General features: G+C 36.3%; 1 pseudogene; it reads left to right on the top strand.

The window, feature by feature from the left end:
* LOC137007702 (uncharacterized) overlaps positions 1–15,674 on the top strand; it is a 1,237,067-nt pseudogene that overhangs the window by 962,277 nt on the left and 259,116 nt on the right.

The following is a 15,674-nucleotide window of genomic DNA, read 5'->3' as shown; positions in this document are numbered from 1 at the left end:
GCAGTAGAGTTAGGGTAAGAATCTAAACGTATTTTAGCTTTTCTCGATTGCTAACACATTAGAAGTGATTCAGTTGGCCCAGTTTCCCAAACCATTCGTTAAGTTATCAAAACAAAGACACATTTCTCAAAACGTTTAACAATGACAACATTAGGTAGCAAAACTGATGACACACCAGTCAAAATCTGAGAGAGCTGAATGAATAATTTACAGGGGTTTTAAACTTTCACAGTACCAGTATGCTACTTTAGATGAGGGAAATGTCACGTTTTACACCCTCAATGTTGTGATTGTCAGTTTTCTTAGCCATTTGTTATATGTATACTGTATTTTTTGCAGCGCTGAGAAATGATTGCCTAGGTATATAGTCTTGTGTCAGAAGACCAATACACTGCTATAGTACTGTATATACTGTAATGAAATTTAGCCAAATGTGCAGAGGATGCTGAATTTACTTTTACTGCAATTGACAGTATACTGTATTGTGTTCATACCAAGTTCATACTTATTTTTCTCATGCTTTTCATCTACTGCAAGATCAATTTATAATAGTAAAATGAAAAAGAGGTATTTTTGTTAACCATGTTATATGAATTGATCTCACTAGTGTTCACTGGGCAGTGCAGTAGTCTGTGTATTTGTTATGTTTTGTGTGTCATCTGATGCCAAAGTTTGATTTTGTCAGACAAGAATAAGTTTTTGACTAGAACATTTTATTTTGACCTGGACGTTTGTGCAAGTTGGTGTATAGTTTTGATATTGTGTTTAGTTGTGAGAAAATGTTGAATTGTTTCATGAATTGTGCGTTAGCAATCAAGAAAAACAATAGAGACTGAAAAGTTTGAAAGACAAATTTATGTTGGGTTGTCATAAAGCCAACTTCAAGTCTTGTTTAAAAAACTTAAAAACTTTGGTCAGTTAAGCCAGAATATAGATGTTCTGGGTGATTGCTAAAGTGTTGTTAGGTGGTTGCTAGGAGATTCTGGGTGGTTGCTAGGCTCTTGCTATGCAGTTGCTGGGGTGTTGCTAGAGTATGTGATTGATAGGGTGTTCTGGGTGAACACACAGATATTCCTACCTCTGCTAATAACAGAAACTCAAAAATTGTTTTGTTGCTCTTTAACTTGCACTAAAATGTGATTTATACCATCGAAGTAGCCTGTGTAATATTAATAAAACTGCTCATCTCCTTTAGTGATACAAGCTCAGACTCATTTAGAAGTTTTTCATATAGTGTTTACTTGGTGCCATGATGGATATTGAAATTTTGTTATTTATTAATTTCATACAGTATATAGATACTATCTGGTAATGCAATGTTTGTGAACACAATTGTGTATGTGAGGCTCTAAATCTCCAAAAACTATACATGAGCGCTTGCTTTGGTGTTGCCACCCCTTTGCCACCCTATAAATAATTTTGTAGATTCGCCCCTTTGGATAAATCACAATATAAGGGGGCGGCAAAAAAAATCTTGCCTAGGGCGCCAAAGAGGCTAGGGCAGGCACTGGGTCCGACGGTTAAGCAGAGCGGTTAAGATTAAGGGGCTTGAATAATTAATAATCAATATAACCTGACAAAAAGATATTTATTAAATGTTATCCACATTATATTTCATCTTCAACAGTATTGTGAACTTTTATAACGATGCGTTTGGTCATTAACTTTTAAATGCATCATTATGCAAAGATGAGGAGAGTTCTCTGCATGAAAGACCCATGACTGGCAGATCAACGTGTGACTACATTTCTCTCCAAAAGGTAGGAAAATAAATGTAATTCAATGTGGATGATTTTAACTGTGACAAGATGATTGACAGGGTAGTTTAAACAGTTACAGGTTGCGTAAATAAGCGAAAGAACGTCCGTTAAAGATGCAGTTATGACGAGGTAGTATGTCCCAAAGCTTTCATACTCTTCTGCTACACACTCAAAAGTATGTACTTTTTCTTTACAAAAACAGTACATACTTTTAGGACGTAGTATAAGTAGGCGAATTTGGACGCAGCTTAGGAGTACGACCGGTCTAAAATGGCGGCCGCAAATCTCAGCGCCCAGCAGCCAATAGGGCGTTTACTTATATGATGTCTATGTGAAATCTGCTCAAACCTGATTTGGGCATGCGGATGTGGAAAGAAACGCATTTATCTGGCACGTTTTTGGAACTTTCATTGTACTGCCATATCGTATGATTTGTGAGTGAGAGAAAAAAAACCTCTACTTAATGGACCCATTTATCTGGACAGCCAGTCACCAGTTATTCGAAAGTTGACCTTGTATTCAAGTTGTTTCTTTACTACTGGACTCATGAGCGGTGGTGGTGTTGTTGTTGTTGTTGTTTTTTCAATTTGTTACTCTGTTGATGTAATTTTTTTTTCTTTTTCCCCTCCCTTTTTTGTAATTAAATGGAATGAACTTGAGAATTTGAGTTTTTGTTTATTGTAACTGGTGGCTTTTGAGCTATCTGGGAAATATTTGACAGTTTTTACTGTCTGGCGCCCGAACAAAAAAAAAAAAAAACTTTTTGAGGTTAAAACAGTTTAGGTTGAACTGATTCACTAGAATGAAGCAGAATTTTCAAATTTTTCAAAAAACAGGGTCCTTTGGGATGACTAATTCAATAGACTGAATCAAACATTTCAACACTTCATATGAGCAAAAAAGGAGGGTCTAGGATGACTGATTTCACTAGAATGAATTAAATGTTTCAGCATTGCAAATGAGCGAGAGAGAGGACAGTTTGTATGTAAGCTTGTGTAACCTAGGTTACTCTAGAGTGCCCCAGGGATGACGCGTTTTTGTAGGCCAACCCGGAAGTTAACGGCGCACGGGTTCCCTCGGTTGAAAGCCTATGCATTTTTCCCATAGACTTTTGGAAAATCGCAGAAAATAAGCTCTGTGTTTAACAAAGGGTTATGACACTTACAAGTTGTGTCTATCAATATAATCTTTACAAGTTAACACAATATTTATAGATTTTGAAGCCTAAATAAAGTCGTCAGATATAAAAGGCTAACAGTAGGCTATAAACGGACTACAGCACACCATGGTTGCGGATCAACGTCGTCACCACCAAGCGTCCTCAAACTTTATTTAAAAAACAACTTTATTTACAAACATGCTCGCTGATTATGATCTGCACTGTGTATGAATACTTATCCACTTTTTCATGAGAAATGCTGTCCAAATGTCCCGTTTTTAATGATGACGTCTAAAGTCCCCGCCAAAGGAAGTAGTCCCTTTTAGCAACTTGTTAGCAACCGCCGATTTTAAGACACAGTAAAAGTTTAAAAAATCACAAGTGGGTTATAACTGGTGTGTTTTATGTCATAGATCAAAACGTGAAAGTATTTAGAGGCTTTGTTAACCACAGACCTTATTTCAGGCGATTTAGCAAAAACCCATTCAAAAAACCCATTGACTTTACACCGTTGGAACCGGAAGTTCTAAAATGCTAACTCGCTTCCGGGTTTTGCCTACAAAAACGCATCATCCCTGAGGCACTCTATTATTGGCATTATAATGCCGCCATAAGTAATATTTATCCAATTTTAACCCAAAACGGGCCGTTGTCCTCATATTAACGCTGTATACACTGATCTACTGTATTTTCAACTCATACCTGCAGCCGGAGGGCGCTCTGTACACACTTAGTCCAAGAATTATGGCTCGAAGAAGGAAAAATCATGTGACCTTCCAGGCTTCCCTACATCGTTATGCTATGCTATATTATCCTATGTTGTTATTTGGTATATTATGTGTAAATCGACACTTTTGAAAGTAATAAATACACGATTGTGACGATATGTGGTTTATCTGTGTTCTTCATGCCATGTCAGGTATTCGTAATAGTAGATTATATTTATAATGCAATGCTAATCGAGATAGCTTTTCCCATTGTGCAGAATAGCCTAAAATGATATATTTTCTGTCTGATTTTTGATCCGAAGCCACATCACATTACAGAAGGTTATTTAAAACACTCGACTTGTACGTTTGTAGCAAAAATGTGGTTTTAATCTTATAAATTATCATGTTTTGTTGGTGTGCTAAGCTAACATGGTAACGAGCCCAAAGATGCACCTGTTCTGAGCTAATGCAAATAAATAATATTGAATTGTACAGCTCACCGATTTTTGTTTTCTTTTTTTCAAGAAGGGCATTAGATACAGTTTCAAAGAAGGTGAATTGAGAAGTTTGGTGAAAGAAATTAGGGATTAAATCTTGAATAGGACATCGTCAGTCTAATTATAATAAAGACAAAAGAAAAGAATAATTAGAGCCATAAGCAGGTTGGAGAGGTGTGAATGTGTTCAGGGGAGACTGAAACTGAATGGGGCACTTAGCACCACAAAAGAATATTGACCATACACTTGAATAGATGACAATAAACATCAGTTAACATTTTAGTCTTTTCAAAATAAAATCACATGACATGGTCTTAAAAAACATGTAATAAAACTCAGAGTTGTATCATCTTCAGATTTGAAATGTAACATGGTCAGACATGTGGCTTTAGCTGCAGTGCATTTCTAGATTGCTAAAACTAGGCCAACTTCACTTTTATTTCCATAAAGATATTTCATAAAAATAAATTTCTAATAACTTTTCAAAACTTTGAAGCTATTTTTAACTATTTTCTTCATTGTGACAATAATTAATTATGAATTTACAATAAACTGTAAAGTGTCTGCTTTCAAATAAGACCTTACTTATGCTTTTAGTGCAAAGGGTTCATGAACTATATCTGTTTTAGTTTGGGTATGTCATTTTTGGGGATTTTCTAAAAGTGGGGGTGCTGACTAACAGGTTAAAAGACCTCAGAAGAACAGGCAAATCTGTTTTTAATTTTTTTTGCTGTTTTTAATGTCAGATTTCGTCACTTGGCGGAGTTGCACTTAATTTTGCTTAATAAAATGATGCTTTAAACATAATCAATGCGTCTCATGCCCAATAACTATAGCATGTAATTTATTGTTTAAGTTTTCATTGTTTATCATTGGGTCAGTGTAGCTCAAGTGATCCAATAGTGACGTAAACAATACTGTTTCCAGGTTCAAGGCTCTATTGTTTAAAGTGTTAAACAGCAGTTTATGAGGATTAGTTATTTATAGCACACCTTTTAAACAAAGCTTTTAAACAGTTTCACTGTACTCTGCAGTCTCCAGGGTCTCGGACAGTAATATTTTAACATATTGAATTCTTATCCGTCTTTCACAGGAACCACTGATTACACAAACATTAGAACGCCTCAGGTCAACAGTAAATACTGTTATAAATGGGCATCAGCTGGACCTTGACTATTTTCACCACATCCTAAATCAGGAAGTCTTTATTTTGATATCTGCCTCCACAATTTTTGAGGTGCCTCATGACATTTTGGAGACCCTTTATGACTCTACAAAGAAAAGTTCATGCAGCGCTTGAACAAGAGGCCTCCCCAATTCTAATAACAGAATCTGCTGGTGGACGAGGCCGGCCTAAGTACATTGTTTCTGAAGAACTGCTGTCCCGACTCATTGACATGTCTTTACCCATTTCTTGCATTGCAAATAATTTAGAAGTCAGCCAGTCAACCATCTTCCTCCGAATGCGTGAATTAGGACTTTCTACAAAAAATACTTATAGTACCCTTACTGACCAGGAATTGGACAATGTCATTGTGGCCATCAAAAGAAGAGTACCAAATGCAGGATATGGGATGGTAAAAGGTTGCCTGCAAGCAGAGGGACACAGAGTTCAATGGAGTTGATGCTCCTGGCATTTTAGAAAGGATGACACAGCTGGGGTGCATTGTCAGGAGGACATATTTCGTACAACAACCTTTGTCTTTGGTCCATATTGACACCAATCACAAACTCATAAGGTAATTGTAGAGTTATTTTATGTTTAAGGAAATCTAATAACTAATATTATGCAATCAAAAAAAAAAAAATTCAACCTTTTTTTCTTTTTAGGTACAACATTGTCATATTCGGGAGGATAGATGGGTACTCGCGAAAGGTAGGTTAATTTTAAAATGACAAAATACTAATAACAGGTAGTCTAGTCTCGTAGTTCTGCATTTTTTTTCTTCGTTTCATTTTTTTGTAATACATATTTGTATATGCCTTATCTTTGTCTTTATATAGATCATGTACCTGGAACCAGCATCTAACAATTGCTCGAGCAATGCCCTTACATTCGTTCTTAAGTCTGTGCAGAACCATGGCTGGCCTTCAAGGTAAGTTGTTTAAACTAGTTTTGCTGCTCCCCAATCCTTGTTTCTATTTTTAGTAGTGTCAAAGTCTCTTAAAGGCAGGTTGCAGGTTTTTCCACATTTTCTCCCAGTTACCCGTCTTTATATGTGGAGTGTCTGTTAATGTTCAGTGTTTGTTCATGTTTTCTTCTCATGTTTTTTTTTGTTTTAAATGTTGTATTTATTTAGGGTTAGGGGTGATGAAGGTGTGGAAAATGTGAGAGTTGCAGAAACCATGTTCAGAGTGAAAGGCACAGGAAGAGGGAGCTTTATCACTGGCAAAAGCGCACATAATCAAAGGTAAGAAATGAAACATCTCATTGCTGTAAATTTGGATTTATGAAAACTATATAATAAACATTCAAGTTACAGAACTTATGAATAATTTAGCCTAAAACTACATTTGACATTTACTCACCCTTGTATTTTAAACCTGTACGACTTTATTTTGTGGAAAACCAAAGCAGAATGTTAGCAGAAAAAAGTGATTTGTTAACTTTCTGCCTGACATCCCCTTTGATGTTCCACTGTACAAAAAAAAAAAAAAAAAATCTTACAGGTTTAAGGGTTTCATTAGTTAATACTAGTTCATTCTTCATATTCAAGTAATTATCTCTTTAGCATTTATTAATCATTTATCATTGTTCATTTCAACATTTACTTACACATTAAAATATAAAGTTGTATTTGTTAACAATGTAAGGTGGACTAATATGAACAAGGAGCGACTGTATTTTAAACTAACATTAACTGTATCGCTCAATGTTAGTTCATGTTATTTAATACATTAAAGGGATAGTTCACTCCAAAATGAAAATTGTCTAATTACTCCCCTTCATGTCGTTCCAAACATGTACGACTTTTATCTTCAGAAAACAAAGTAAGATTTTGATGACAGAATGTAATGAGAATTAACCTCATTGGTTATGCAGCACATGGAACAACTTGAGTGTGTGTAAATAGTGACAATTTTTATTTTTGGGTGAACTATCCCTTTTAACAAATGTGACTTATTGTAAAGTGTGACCAACTAAACTGATTTAAAAAAAAATTGTTTTCCCCTTTTAGAATTGAACGTCTGTGGCGAGACGTCTGGATTGGTGTAACACAGCTGTATTATGATGTTCTCCACAGCCCTGAGGAAGATGGTTTGTTGGACTTATCTGATTCTCTTCATGTGTTCTGTACACACTATGTATTCATCCCACGCCTGCAGCGCGAACTCCATACTTTTTCTGAAGGCTGGGATAATCACCCATTACGGTCTGAAGGTGGACTCACCCCTAACCAGCTGTGGGTTTTGGGACACATGCAGAATTCAACCCAGGATGAGGAGGAATTGCAGCTTAAATTTTTATTAAATTCTATATACTTTTGCTGTGTTGTCAAATTATTTGTTACTGTTGCTTAAAGTATAATGCAACAGTTTTCTATAATACATTTAAGAATCTGGAGCTGTTTGGAACAGACTGGGAGACATTTGACAGCGTAGATGAAGCTGGAGGAGTTCACGTACCAGAAATTCAGTGCCCACTGACTGCTGCTGCGATGGAAATTGTAAAATCAACAATTGATCCTCTTGCACCATCTGACTCTTATGGAAGAGATATTTACAGGGGTGCACATTAGAGGTACGCAGGTACGCATGCGCGGTAAAAATAAACTATGCGTACCAGAAAACATGGAGGGAAGCGCTTTTGAGTACCGGTTCACAGGGATACGTTTACTTACTGGAGTAGGATTTTTCTCCATCTCTGGTAAGATAGCAATCATGATAATATGTGTGTTCTTTAATTATTAGGTGTGCAACGGATCGCAGTTAATCCGTGATCCATACGGATAAGGTCCAACGGTTCGGCACGCATGTGATTCGCGGATTAACTGCTATATTTAACCATCATAGAGTGAAAGTTTGTAATTTGGACGTGTTTTGTCTCGCCAATTAACACATTCAAACGACTTTAAAAGCGGAAGAAGAGGCGAAAATCGGGACTCGCGAACTGTAATCTGTGCACACAGCCCCCCGAAACGCGCGCATGATGAGAGTCAGACAGCGCTCGAACCGGCTCGAACACCGAATTAATTCCGCTTTCGCGTTTACTTGCGCTTGAAAGGAAACATACACACAAAATTATGTCAAAATACCTGTCTCGGCAAGTGCTCTCTCGGTTATGTCATAAGTGAAGTGTTGAGAAAGAAACCGGATGTGTGTCAGTTTTTCGGTCCGTGCTTTCCTTCTTAAAGTGACAGCAGCCTTTGCTGTCATTAATGTTAGTAAAATAAAAAAATCATTATTATCATCTACCATGTTCGAGAGAAAAGAAGATAGTGAGGAGAGCAGTCAGGAGGAAAGTGATAAGGACAGCTTTTAGGATGTGTCGTGTAAAGTGTGAGTACCAAGCAACATCTCCAGGTACTCCCTTGAGAACCAGACCAAAAAAGTTATGTGCACCCCTGGATATTTATACATCTTTGCTTCAATATGTTAAAAGAATGTTGACAACAACACAATGACTGTCTAAAATTTTATCTGCAGTGGACAATTAAAAAAGTTTGTACATATTCAGACATACAAAATAAGTAATCATTGTAAATGTTGTGTAGAAGAGATTTATAAAAATTTACGTGAAGATTTTAACACTTAATGATTTATTGTATAGAATTTCATGACATGTACATATTCAGACATATGAAATAAGTAATAATTGTAAATGTTGTGTAGAAGATATTTATAATAATTTACATAAAGATGTTAACACTTAATAAAAGGAATTACGTTAAATAGATTATCCACCCAAAACTATTTTTTATATTGCATAGAACAGAAAATATTAATGAACAATGCATTCTACAGAGCCTATAATGGGACAAGGTAATGGAAAAATTGAGAGGGGATACATTTCTTTCTTCTTCTATTATGTTGCTTTAGGTGCTCCGTAGAATGTTATTCATTACCTGTGCCTTTCCGAACAAGGTATTTGTCTTTGGTTAACATTAGGAATGTGTCCTATTATTTTAAAAAGAAATTATCCTAAGGAAGACAATTTTACTCTACTGCTAACAAAAGGCACTTAAAAAGCTGACCTATGCTTACTACTTAGACATTATCAAATGATTCAGCATGCCTTACAGCCATTTTCATAACAAATTTAAAGTCATGAAATGTTTTCAGGTGAGCTGTAGGAAATGTAATGGTGCGAGTACATGCGCTGACAGATGAAAAACAAATAGTGTGAGTTGTGTCACAATTGTGGGATTACAAATTTGTACTATGTTATATCTAAGTTCAAATGTAATAGTATATGAACTGAAAACTTTATGTACATTGTGTTTTACATTTTGAGGTAAAGATAATGACATTCTAAAGGAGATCAAGGCAGTCAGCCCAGGTGTCTGAGACACTAACCTTTTGTCTTCATGCACTTCCTGACCATAAGCCATGACAAGCTCAAGTTACAGCTGTGCTTTTGTCTCTATGATAATGTAAAGGTATGGACAATACTGTCAGACTGTTTGGATTAGCACCTATGCATTTGAATGACACAGTTATGCTGATTAGATCATGGCTGGGAAATGTAGGGAATGGGCTGATTTCCTGCACTGCATTTGCATGCATTGTTTAGTTTTTCTCCACCTCTACTCTATGTATCCCTCCCCCTTGAATGTATATAAACTTCAATTTACACTGCCTTAGTTAGATTTTGGATGACCACAGCGACGCACAGCGTGTTTCTCAATAAAGAGTAACTTCTGCTTCAAGAGATCCCAAAGTCTCCTGGTCTATGCTTCTGAGATTGCCAACAACTCCTTCATTCATTTGATTTGTTCAAACGGCTGATTCATTCAGGAATGAAGTAAATGGCTCTCTTTATGAGTGCACCACTAAATCATTGATTCACCCGATTTCATTCAGAAACAAAACACTGTTTAATAACAACATCATACTTAATTAAAAGCAAAACATTTATAATAGTTTTAGATAAATGACCATATTAATAAAAAAAACATGCTCTAGAAAGTGACAATGATGTCCATACCGTGAATGAAAGCTTTACAAAAATTGCATATAGTTTAAGTAGAAATCTAAAATCTCAGAGTTTTTCTCTAAGTGAGATCTTTCCAGCAGGATTTGTGAGTCTGAGACGGGGAGAGTTTTCAGTTTCTGCACATAAAACTGTTACATGTTAAAGATCTAAATTACTTTCTTACAATGAATGTTATCATAAAATCAAACCATGTTTCATGGTTATCGTCAAATCATACAGGTGCTGGTCATATAATTAGAATATCATCAAAAAGTTTATTTATTTCACTAATTCCATTCAAAAAGTGAAACTTGTATATTATATTCATTCATTATTACACACAGACTGATATATTTCAAATGTTTATTTCTTTTAATTTTGATTTTGATTATAACTGACAACTAAGGAAAGTCCCAAATTCAGTATCTCAGAAAATTAGAAAATTACTTAAGACCAATACAAAGAAAGGATTTTTAGAAATCTTGACCAACTGAAAAGTATGAACATGAAAAGTATGAGCATGTACAGTTTCTTTTTTACAGTGTTTAATTATAGAATTGTGTTGTTGATGTGTGATGTGATTTCTAAGTAGTGAATGTATGTTACAGTGTCAAAGAAAAATTTCCTCTCTGTGAAAACAGACTGGACAATAAAGTTCAATCCAATCCAATCCAATCCTCAATACTTAGTTGGGGCTCCTTTTGCCTGAATTACTGCAGCGATGCGGCGTGGCATGGAGTCCATCAGTCTGTGGCACTGCTCAGGTGTTATGAGAGCCCAGGTTGCTCTGATAGTGGCCTTCAGATCTTCTGCATTGTTGGGTCTGGCATATCGCATCTTCCTCTTCATCAGAGAACATAACTTTGGACCACTCAGCAGCAGTCCAGTCCCTTTTGTCTTTAGCCGCTTCTGGTGCTGTCTGTTGTTCAAGAGTGGCTTGACACAAGGAATGCGACAGCTGAAACCCATGTCTTGCATACATCTGTGCGTAGTGGTTCTTGAAGCACTGACTCCAGCTGCAGTCCACTCTTTGTGAATCTCCCCCACATTTTTGAATGGGTTTTGTTTCACAATCCTCTCCAGGGTGCAGTTATCCCTATTGCTTGTACACTTTTTTCTACCACATCTTTTCCTTCCCTTCGCCTCTCTATTAATGTGCTTGGACACAGAGCTCTGTGAACAGCCAGCCTCTTTTGCAGTGAACTTTTATGTCTCGCCCTCCTTGTGTAAGGTGTGGGTGTAAGATCGTCTTTTGGACAACGGTCAAGTCAGCTGTCTTCCCCATGATTGTGTAGCCTACAGAACTAGACTGAGAGACCATTTAAAGGCCTTTGCAGATGTTTTGAGTTAATTAGCTGATTAGAGTGTGGCACCAGGTGTCTTCAATATTGAACCTTTTCACAATATTCTAATTTTCTGAGATACTGAATTTGGGACTTTCCTTAGTTGTCAGTTATAATCATCAAAATTAAAAGAAATAAACATTTGAAATATATCAGGCTGTGTGTAATGAATGAATATAATATACAAGTTTCACTTTTTGATGATATTCTAATTGTATGACCAGCACCTGTAGTTATTTAGCAGCAGTTGATGAAGATGTGTCATTAGTGTTTGTTTTTGTGTTATTTGTTTTTTATCCACGTCATCTTTTGAGAAATAACAGTATTGTCTTTAATTAAAGTAGTTTATAGGATTTTCTCATATATCCTGACTCTAATAATCAGTTTCTAACAGCAAACACTCAGAATAAAGTGAGATGATGTGAATGTCTTGTTGAATGAGTGTTGATAGTCTGAAGATCATCAATATTAACAGAGAAACTGCTGAAAACACTCTTTATTTCATGTCAATAGTTCCTGTTTTCACCTCATTTATTATGCTGATGTCTTCAGATCTGCTGTAAATTGACACTTAAAGCTCATTTCATTGCTGTCAACAGACTGAGGGGATTTGTTGACTACAGATATGTACAATTATTTTTGTCTTCATGCGTAGAGCTGTTTTCCTTACCATTATACATATTTGGAATAATTTTGCTACATTATATTCAGTTATCATTTATATATATAAAACAAACCCTGTAACTGATATATTTTTATTTTGGCAGATCAGCTCCTCCCACACTGGGATTCATCATCAGTGAAGCTCCTCCCACACTGGGATTCATCATCAGTTAAGCTCCTCCCACTGGAATGCATCAATAAATGCTGGGATTTTCCCATCAAAGGAGCATCAAGAAGAGCTGAAACCAGTAAAGACTGAGTTTATTAAAGAGGATAGAGAGAACATGAGTGATCCAGAACCCTGCAGAATGAAACACACTGAAGATACTGAAGAACAAAGAGGTTGGTGTTTATTCTTCATTCATTCATGATGCTGAACAACATTCATGTTAGAAAGATTCAACTACACATTTAGATATGCAGTTAAACTAATGTTCAACAAATGGTCAGTAAAGTGAGATTTGAAAAATGTTCATATCGATTGTCAATATCAGGTCAAAATGCAGATTATTTTACATTTATTTTATATCTGGTTCAAAATTTGCAACAATGTTACCAAAATTTTAGACAAGTTTCAAAATAAAAAAAATAGTAATATCAGTAAACACCAAACTGTATCAAGTAAATTCACTTTCCAGAATGGCTGACAGTGTTGTAAGCTTGATTTAAGCAAAAGCTGATTTATAGTTACTGATAAAGTTGTATTTTTCATAAAATGAGGAAGTTATTCATAGTTATATAGATTATTCTTCTTACAGTAACTTTGGTAACAGGGTTGAATGTGATCAACACTGTACAGTTTGTGTAAAAATGAGACGATGGATTGAGATTATTTTCTTGTCCTCCCATCATGCTGTAGAAAGAGCCCAGATGATGTCACTTCCTGGGCATCACAGTTTTAAGATGAGGAAAATTCATAACAGGGTTGAGGGTCAAAATTCACTTGAGTTTGTTTTCAGTGTCCCACATTCACATGTGTGGAAGTCTGAGAAAGAAAAAGTGTGACCAACCCTTAATCATTAAAGTTTTAGTAAAATAAATATCAATCTAAAAGTTGGTGTCAAAATATGGCAATAATTGTGTCATTCATTAAAATATGTAATAGTTCTCACTACAGAGACATGGTGATTTGACTGTAATGTTTTAAATATAATAATTGCTTCAGGGACATATAATAAATATATAAAAAGGCATCAAAGTGATCAGAATATTTCATAGCAGTTGTCTACTTCAGTACATGAAGGTTCACTTTTATGTTTTTTCACTTCATAATCCTCATTTTGAATCACTTTAATATACTGAAAATTAACTTTTGTTGTGATTTCAGAGCTGATAGAAGTGAAGGAGGAGAGTGAAGAACTGAGTGAAGTGGAGGAGGAACATCATGACAAACCTGGAGAAAAACCTTTGAGTCGCTCAAAGACTAAAAAGACTTTTCTAAAGAAAAGAGCCAAGAAATCTTTCACCTGCACTCAGTGTGGAAAGAGTTTCTCAAACAAACAACATCTTAAGGTTCACATGAGAGTTCATACAGGAGAGAAGCCGTTCACATGTGATCAGTGTGGAAAGAGTTTCTCACAAAGAGGACATCTTATAGAACACATGAAAGTTCATACAGGAGAGAAGCCACACACATGTGATCAATGTGGGAAGAGTTTCATGCGATCATCAAGCCTTAAAGAACACATGAGAATTCATACAGGAGAGAAGCCGTTCACATGTGATCAGTGTGGAAAGAGTTTCACAACAAAACAAAGTCTTGAGATTCACAGTGCAGTTCATACCGGAGAGAAGCTGTTCGCATGTAATGAATGCGGCAAAACATTTCTCTGGGCATCAAACCTGAAGTCACACCAGAGAGTTCATGCAAAGGAGAAGCCACATTCATGTTCTGTGTGTGGAAAGAGTTTTTCACTGCTGTCATATTTACATGAACATGAGAAAATACACACTGGTGTGAGAGAGTACATGTGCTTTGAGTGTGAGAAGACTTTTACTACAGCAAACCATTTAAAACTACACCAAAGAATTCACACTGGAGAAAAACCTTACAAGTGTTCATACTGCGACAAGAGATTCAGTCAGTCATCATCACTGAAAACACATGAGAGGATCCACACTGGAGAAAAACCTTACAAGTGTTCACACTGTGACAAGAGATTCAATAAGTCATCAAATCTGAAAACACATGAGAGGATCCACACTGGAGAAAAACCTTACAAGTGTTCACACTGTGACAAGAGATTCAATCAGTCATCATCTCTGAAAACACACGAGAGGATCCACAGCAGAGAGAAGCTGCACACGTGTGATCAGTGTGGAAAGAGTTTCACTATTAAAAGTAACCTGAAGATACACATGAAGATCCATGCAGTGGAGAAACCACATAACCACAGTCTGAAATCATGATAAGTAGTTCATCTTTATGTGCTGAACAACAAAGTAGTTTCCTGCTTGGAAAATCTAAAACTTCTCCTGAAACTACAACAGAACGATCAAATCACTGTTAAAACAGACTGTATGGATTTTTCCCTCAAGGTCAGTGTGACAAACTAGTGACTTACACTTAGTGAACAAACTGCCATGTTTCTATTATTGTCATTTACAACATAATAAAATGAATGAATGAATGAATGAATGAATGAGGCATTTATAAAAATAACCTAAATATCCTAAAAACTGATTATTAACTTGTTGTTGCTCATCTTCATTTAATCCATGATAAATCTCCCACCATCATTCCTTCGATCTTCTGCAGTAGTTCTTGCACCTGAATGTCTGATTTACTCTTGATATTGCAACAGTAAAATCATCCTCCACATTCAGTCAACATCACAATCTTTCAGTTTAAGATGTTCATCAATGCCTGTTCCAGATCCTCCAGTTCATCTCCATGTGTGAACAGAATCATGATGCACTTCTGAATTCCAGTCCTCGGGACCCCTTGCTCTGCACATTTTAGGCTTGTTCGAGATGCATCGGCGCTGCGCAGACCGATCAGCATATGACATCAAAGTACCGCGAGAGTGATTGGAGAGCATTCAACACCTATGCTTTTGAATCGCTCTCGCGGTACTTTGATGTCATACGCCGATCGGTCTGCGCAGCGCCGATGCATCTCGAACAAGCCTTTTGTATGTCTCCCTTATTTAACACACCTGAACCAGATCATCAGCTCATTATGAACTGAACTGAGTGTGTCAGATAAGGGAGACATACAAAATGTGCAGAGCAAGGGGTCCCGAGGACTGGAATTGAGATCCACTGCTCTAGAGGAATGGTGAGCAGAACTGAACTGAGACCTGCTGAACAACCAGAGACCAGCTGCTCTTTCTTCATCTCCAGCTGCTCTTCATTCAGATCTGGATCCAGTAGATCTGGAGAAATAATCACATGCACATGTTTT

Source organism: Chanodichthys erythropterus, chromosome 3, assembly GCF_024489055.1.
Source record: "Chanodichthys erythropterus isolate Z2021 chromosome 3, ASM2448905v1, whole genome shotgun sequence".
In the NCBI taxonomy this organism is placed as follows: Eukaryota; Metazoa; Chordata; class Actinopteri; order Cypriniformes; family Xenocyprididae; genus Chanodichthys; species Chanodichthys erythropterus.
Note: the sequence above shows the minus strand (reverse complement) of the source record. Positions and strands in the feature narration are given on the sequence as shown.